Source organism: Calliopsis andreniformis, unplaced genomic scaffold (genome assembly GCF_051401765.1).
Source record: "Calliopsis andreniformis isolate RMS-2024a unplaced genomic scaffold, iyCalAndr_principal scaffold0400, whole genome shotgun sequence".
NCBI classification, from domain to species: domain Eukaryota; kingdom Metazoa; phylum Arthropoda; class Insecta; order Hymenoptera; family Andrenidae; genus Calliopsis; species Calliopsis andreniformis.
Window position 1 is genome coordinate 65,001 of NW_027480809.1, and position 6,641 is coordinate 71,641.

Genomic DNA, 6,641 nt, shown 5'->3' on the forward strand with positions numbered 1-6,641 from the left:
CCCCGCCTGGCGTGTTAAGAATGAAAAAAGAGAATATGTCGAACGGCCATACGGCTTACGTGAAGGAGGTCTTTACATACGGAGTACGTAGTTACTCAGTTCGATGCTCCCGTCCGTACGCTGTGTCGGCAAACATATAAGCGCACACGAGCCCGCCAGCTCGAAAGCGATAGTCACGGACGTGTAAGAATAATGAATCGTGCAGCGCTCGCGTGAGGTGTGCCAGTTGATTCCATCGCCAACTCGATATCGGGGTATTTCATGCATCTCGTATGAAACACATTGTCCCGTCGTTGCGTGATGATTCGCTGCAACACCCGCCGCTGCCACGGTCATCTTCGCTCTGTACATTCGCTTCTGGCTGCTTGCGTGAGGCTCCTTGTAAGAAATGGGGAACGCGCAAAGGGAAAGGAAGCCCGCCAGTTCGAGAAGAACGTTTCTTTTTTTTTCCGTCGTGAGTACGCTGCCGATAGTTACAACGCTAGCGTGAGGTGTCGATCACCGATGTCATCGGGCAACATGATCGGGGTCTTGCATGCAATTTCGCATGGAGGACATTGTCCCGTCGTTGCGCGATGCTTCGTCGCACCCGCCGTTGTACGTACGCGCGGCATCTTCGATGGAGCGAAACTGTTCCTTCTCGACTGCCTGCGTGAGGCTTTGTCCCAGCGTTTACAAAGAGCCCGCCAGTTTGGGATGTATCGTTCCCTCCTCGGCGCGTAAGCATTGCGTCGATATATATAGCGCTTGCGTGAGGTGCATCTCCGATAGCCCCGTCGCCACAGCATGATATCGGGGTCTTTCATATCTTATGGAAGACATGGTCCCGTCGCTGCGCGATGTTTCGGTCACACACCCGCCGCTAATATATACGGTGCATACTCGCGCGGCAGAGAGAGGAGAGAGAGCGTGCTTGCCAGCTGCTTGCGCGAGGCTGCGCCCGTTTCTCCTATTTTCGGTGGGAATATGAAAAGCGAGCGAAGAAGAGGTTAAGGAGAAAAACCGATATGAGCGCACGAGTGCGAAAGCAAACGTGTTTTCCCATTCGCATCCCGCTCCCGGTGTTTCTTCGTCTCTTTACCTCGTTGTTCTCTCCGAACCGTCCCGCGGATGTGGACCCTCTCTTGAGAAAGAGAGAGGGCCCGGGTAACCTAGGACGCGACACGTATCCCGCGTCGATGTGCGGCCGTAGGGTACGTATTCCTGCCGTGTGAACAACAACTGTGGACCGGCTGTTAACAGCTTCGACTTTCGTGAGTCTGACTCCCAAGAATAATGAATTTGTGTGTGAATTTAACGGGATGAGAAAGACCGATCGAAGCCGGCTGCGAAGTCCGTTCTCATCGGCTATCCAAATCAGGAGGGGAATACGTACGTGCAGGGCGCTGCGACAATAAAATGGGGGGTGTCGTTTCAGAGGAGAACACCGTGGATGTACGTGGTTCACTTGATCGGGGTATCCCCGTCGGCTCCAATCGTACTCTCCAGGTTGTGATCCTAGGTTTTTAAATGTACTCTACGCCTGGCCGTTACGGGAACCGTTCGCAATTGCGTGGCGGTCTCCGTGCGGAACCGCATCCCAGAGACCCCTGTGTCGTCACTTTCGTTCGTTCGTATCTTACGTTCGGACGAAGTGTCGCGACGCCCGAACCTCCATCGACCGTGTGCTAGTTGGAGGCGCGGGTCTCGGATTCTTCCGAACCCGAGAACTATATACGAGTATGATATATATATATATACATGAACACAGAATATTAAAATACAACCCTGAACGGTGGATCACTTGGCTCGTGGGTCGATGAAGAACGCAGCTAATTGCGCGTCAACGTGTGAACTGCAGGACACATGAACATCGACATTTCGAACGCACATTGCGGTCCACGGATACAATTCCTGGACCACGCCTGGCTGAGGGTCGTTCACGTAACCTTAAGACTGCTTACGTTGGCATCTCGGTGTCACGTACGAGCGATTGTTGGACCGTTCGTCGGCGTTTGCCGCGGTCGCACGAAAACAAGCGAGAATACGCTCTAGACGTCATGGAGGGAAGAAGGTTGTGTGTACACGGCAGATGACTGGAGACATCGTCGTCATCGTCGTTGCTTTGTCGTTCCGGACTTGCGTGAGTGCTACTTTTCACACGGCGTCGTGAGTCGCTTAATTTGTCGACCGCCCGTGCGTGTATGTGCACCGCTCCGGACGCAAGCGCGCGGACGTACGATCATCGACCAGCCTCCGTGTCTCGCCAGATACCCTCGTGATTGTTAACAGACAGCGTTCGCTTTTCGTGCGAGTTTTCATCCGCGCTCCCGACGTAGTCTGAAATGATGCGTGTAAGAAAGAGGCGTGCGTAACCCGCAACGACACACAAGAGAGTTTGTCGTGAGACTACAGAGAAGGACAATGAAAGGGTGTGCGAGTGAGCATGAACACGAGATCGCGTATACCCCACCCGTGTAGTGTGGTGAAGAAATGTATGACGAGAAACAGAGCCCCAGGGATTCTAGAGGGATCGTCTTGTTGCAGGAACAACGCGAAAAGGAGGCACTCATTCGTCGAAACGATGAAGTTCCGGGATGCATCTTCCCCGGCCACGTTTCGGTCGAGTCGTTTGTGGCTCCGTGAATGTGTTGTGCTGTACTACAACTTGTTTCTGTATCCTGAATCCTCTTTGGCGAGGCTTACACAGCCGCCATATATATGACTCATCACATAGGGATGACTTCTCTCCTAGAAGGAGGAGGTGGAAAGGTAGCAGCGTCCGGTCGCCCCATGTCTTCGCGTTAGTCGATCGCCGAGAGAGACCGCGCGTCAAGTCCGGTCGTCCAGTCCACGAAAGCTATACAAAAAGCAAGCGGACGGGCGTTAAACCATACCGGCAGTCGCCTGGCGAGAGTCTCTCTCCTTTAGATCGAATTAAACGAGACGCGAAGATGCTTTGGTGTGGCGCATTAAGGACGATGTGACTTACTCTCCGCTGATCACTTCTGGCGAATGACGAGGAGCTTCCTTACCTTTGGAAACGCTGCTGTTGCGTTACGACAACATATTCCGAAGGCACACGGCGAAGTTGGGACGACGCATCGAACATGATCTCAAGTCTCTCTCTCATTTCCCATTTCTCGTAACATTCGTTCACACACTCTGCCTGGTCCGCTTCTCTCGGTTGTGTGCCCCCGTTGTACGAGGATTACGCCACAGCTTCTTTCGTCATTTTTACACATATATAAAATATATCACTCTACGTGTGTGATATATATTTAACACGTATACGACGACCTCAGAGTAGGCGAGATTACCCGCTGAATTTAAGCATATTACTAAGCGGAGGAAAAGAAACTAACAAGGATTTCCTTAGTAGCGGCGAGCGAACAGGAAAGAGCCCAGCACTGAATCCCGCGGTACTGCCGCAGGGAAATGTAGTGTTCGGGAGGATCCGTTTATCCCGTGACGTTGCATCGCGTCCAAGTCCATCTTGAATGGGGCCATTTACCCATAGAGGGTGCCAGGCCCGTAGCGACCGGTGCGCGTCTCGGGAGGGTCTCTCCTTAGAGTCGGGTTGCTTGAGAATGCAGCCCTAAGTGGGTGGTAAACTCCATCTAAGGCTAAATACAACCACGAGACCGATAGCGAACAAGTACCGTGAGGGAAAGTTGAAAAGAACTTTGAAGAGAGAGTTCAAGAGTACGTGAAACCGTTCAGGGGTAAACCTGAGAAACCCAAAAGTTCGAAAGGGGAGATTCATCGTCGACAAATGCTGGCTCCCGTTGGTGCGCGAAACCCCGAAAGGGGTGTCCGACGCTTTTCCGCAAGGAGGGCGCACGGATGTTACGGCCAACGGCGAACGTTCCGGCTACGTAGACGTGCACTTCTCCCCTAGTAGGACGTCGCGACCCGTTGCGTGTCGGTCTACGGCCCGGGCGGTTAGACCGTTGCGTCGCCTTGTGCGTGCGCGACGGACCCTCGGTGACCCGACCGGCTGCGCGACGGTGTTCCCCAGATGGTATCGGGCCGCAACCAGTCTTCTCATTCGAACGGTGCGTCAGGCCCGCCGCAAGCTCGGTCAGCTTTGTTTGCCCTGTGGTACGGACGTCTTTCCCGTTCACGGGCCTGGCCAGCTGTTAGCCGGCGGAGCCCTCGGACTGGCCAAGCTTTGAATTACCTGTCGGCGGCGCTATTGCTTTGGGTACTCTCAGGACCCGTCTTGAAACACGGACCAAGGAGCCTAACATGTGCGCGAGTCATTGGGATGAGTAAACCTAAAGGCGAAATGAAAGTGAAGGTCGTCCTTTGCGTCGGCCGAGGGAGGATGGGCGCTGCATAGTGCTCCGCACTCCCGGGGCGTCTCGTTCTCATTGCGAGAAGAGGCGCACCTAGAGCGTACACGTTGGTACCCGAAAGATGGTGAACTATGCCTGGTCAGGACGAAGTCAGGGGAAACCCTGATGGAGGTCCGTAGCGATTCTGACGTGCAAATCGATCGCTGGAACTAGGTATAGGGGCGAAAGACTAATCGAACCATCTAGTAGCTGGTTCCCTCCGAAGTTTCCCTCAGGATAGCTGGCACTCACTCCTCCGTTCCTTCGGGGACGCGTGCGAGTCTCATCTGGTAAAGCGAATGATTAGAGGCCTTGGGGCCGAAACGACCTCAACCTATTCTCAAACTTTAAATGGGTGAGATCTCTGGCTTGCTTGGTTCATTGAAGCCACGAGATTTCGGATTAGAGTGCCAAGTGGGCCAATTTTGGTAAGCAGAACTGGCGCTGTGGGATGAACCAAACGCAGAGTTAAGGCGCCTAAGTCGACGTTTATGGGATACCATGAAAGGCGTTGGTTGCTTAAGACAGCAGGACGGTGGCCATGGAAGTCGGAATCCGCTAAGGAGTGTGTAACAACTCACCTGCCGAAGCAACTAGCCCTGAAAATGGATGGCGCTGAAGCGTCGCGCCTATACTCTGCCGTCAGCGGCAAGTGGGGAGGGACGGTGCCATTACTGGTGACCGTCCTCCATGAAGCCCTGACGAGTAGGAGGGTCGCGGCGGTGTGCGCAGAAGGGTCTGGGCGTGAGCCTGCCTGGAGCCGCCGTCGGTGCAGATCTTGGTGGTAGTAGCAAATACTCTAGCGAGACCCTGGAGGACTGACGTGGAGAAGGGTTTCGTGTGAACAGCCGTTGCACACGAGTCAGTCGATCCTAAGCCCTAAGAGAAATCCTATGCAAATGTGGTGTCCTAAAATCAATGTCTGCAAACATATTATTATACAAAGAGATAAATTGAAAGATAAAAAAAGAGACATACACACGTTGGGCGAAAGGGAATCCGGTTGCTATTCCGGAACCCGGCAGCGGAACCGTTTAACATCCGGGCCCTCATTGAGTGTTCGTCGGGGTAACCCAAAATGACCTGGAGAAGCCGTCGGGAGATCTGGGAAGAGTTTTCTTTTCTGTATAAGCGTTCGAGTTCCCTGGAAACTTCTAGCAAGGAGATAGGGTTCGGAACGCGAAGAGCACCGCAGTTGCTGCGGTGTCTGGATATTCCCCTCGGACCTTGAAAATCCAGGAGAGGGCCACGTGGAGGTGTCGCGCCGGTTCGTACCCATATCCGCAGCAGGTCTCCAAGGTCAAGAGCCTCTAGTCGATAGATTAATGTAGGTAAGGGAAGTCGGCAAATTGGATCCGTAACTTCGGAATAAGGATTGGCTCTGAGGAGCGGGGCGTGTCGGGCTTGGTCGGGAAGCGGGTCTGGCTGACGTGCCGGGCCTGGGCGAGGTGAAGGGTCTTAGACTTCGGTCGACGTCCTGGGATCCGAACTCGGTCCCGTGCCTTGGCCTCCCGCGGATCTTCCTTGCTGCGAGGCTTCCGCGTCGGTTCAGCCGTCGCGTGTCGTTTCTTCGGCCGCCATTCAACGCTCGGCTCAGAACTGGCACGGACCAGGGGAATCCGACTGTCTAATTAAAACAAAGCATTGCGATGGCCCCCGCGGGTGTTGACGCAATGTGATTTCTGCCCAGTGCTCTGAATGTCAACGTGAAGAAATTCAAAAAAGCGCGGGTAAACGGCGGGAGTAACTATGACTCTCTTAAGGTAGCCAAATGCCTCGTCATCTAATTAGTGACGCGCATGAATGGATTAACGAGATTCCCTCTGTCCCTATCTACTTCCCTCAGGGGCTGCAGCTTGCTGCAGTACGGGATTTGGCGATCCCGAGGTGCCCGAGCTCCATACCGTAAACCCCTGGCGTCGCAACGACCCATCGGGACTTGTCCCGGTGGTACGTGGCGTCAGTGGGAGCGGGGGTCTTGCCTTAACCGGCCGGACCGCGAGGAGATAAACCTCTATAATAAATCCCTAACCCTAAGCTATGGCGCGCGGTGATGGGGTACGCGTCTCGCTTGCCGAACGCGTGGCTGGTGGGAGCACCGGTCGTTAGCGGCCAACCTCGGGATACCTGGCGACCTCCTGAGTGAATGAGCCTTCTCCCCGGAAAGGGCGTCACCCGGGGAGTGACGTGTGGATCGTCCCTGCTCGTGGGAACTTTATGGAGCAACAAAAGAAACCTGGGGATGGGGGGGGTACTAGTCGAGGAGCTGTAGCGAGGCATGGGCGAAGCCTCAGCGTGGGTAAGAGGCAGCGTACGGGTGAA

The 6,641-nt window shown here is 54.4% G+C and overlaps 1 non-coding gene and 1 pseudogene across 1 annotated transcript; both read left to right on the forward strand.

Moving 5' to 3' along the window:
* Positions 1-1,763: 1,763 nt before the first annotated feature.
* Positions 1,764-1,918, forward strand: LOC143187895 (5.8S ribosomal RNA). Its single transcript, XR_013003354.1, has one exon. It is a non-coding gene; the product is annotated as a 5.8S ribosomal RNA (ribosomal RNA).
* A 1,357-nt stretch (positions 1,919-3,275) lies between these two features.
* On the forward strand, positions 3,276-6,185 carry LOC143187898 (large subunit ribosomal RNA; annotated as a pseudogene).
* Positions 6,186-6,641: the final 456 nt, after the last annotated feature.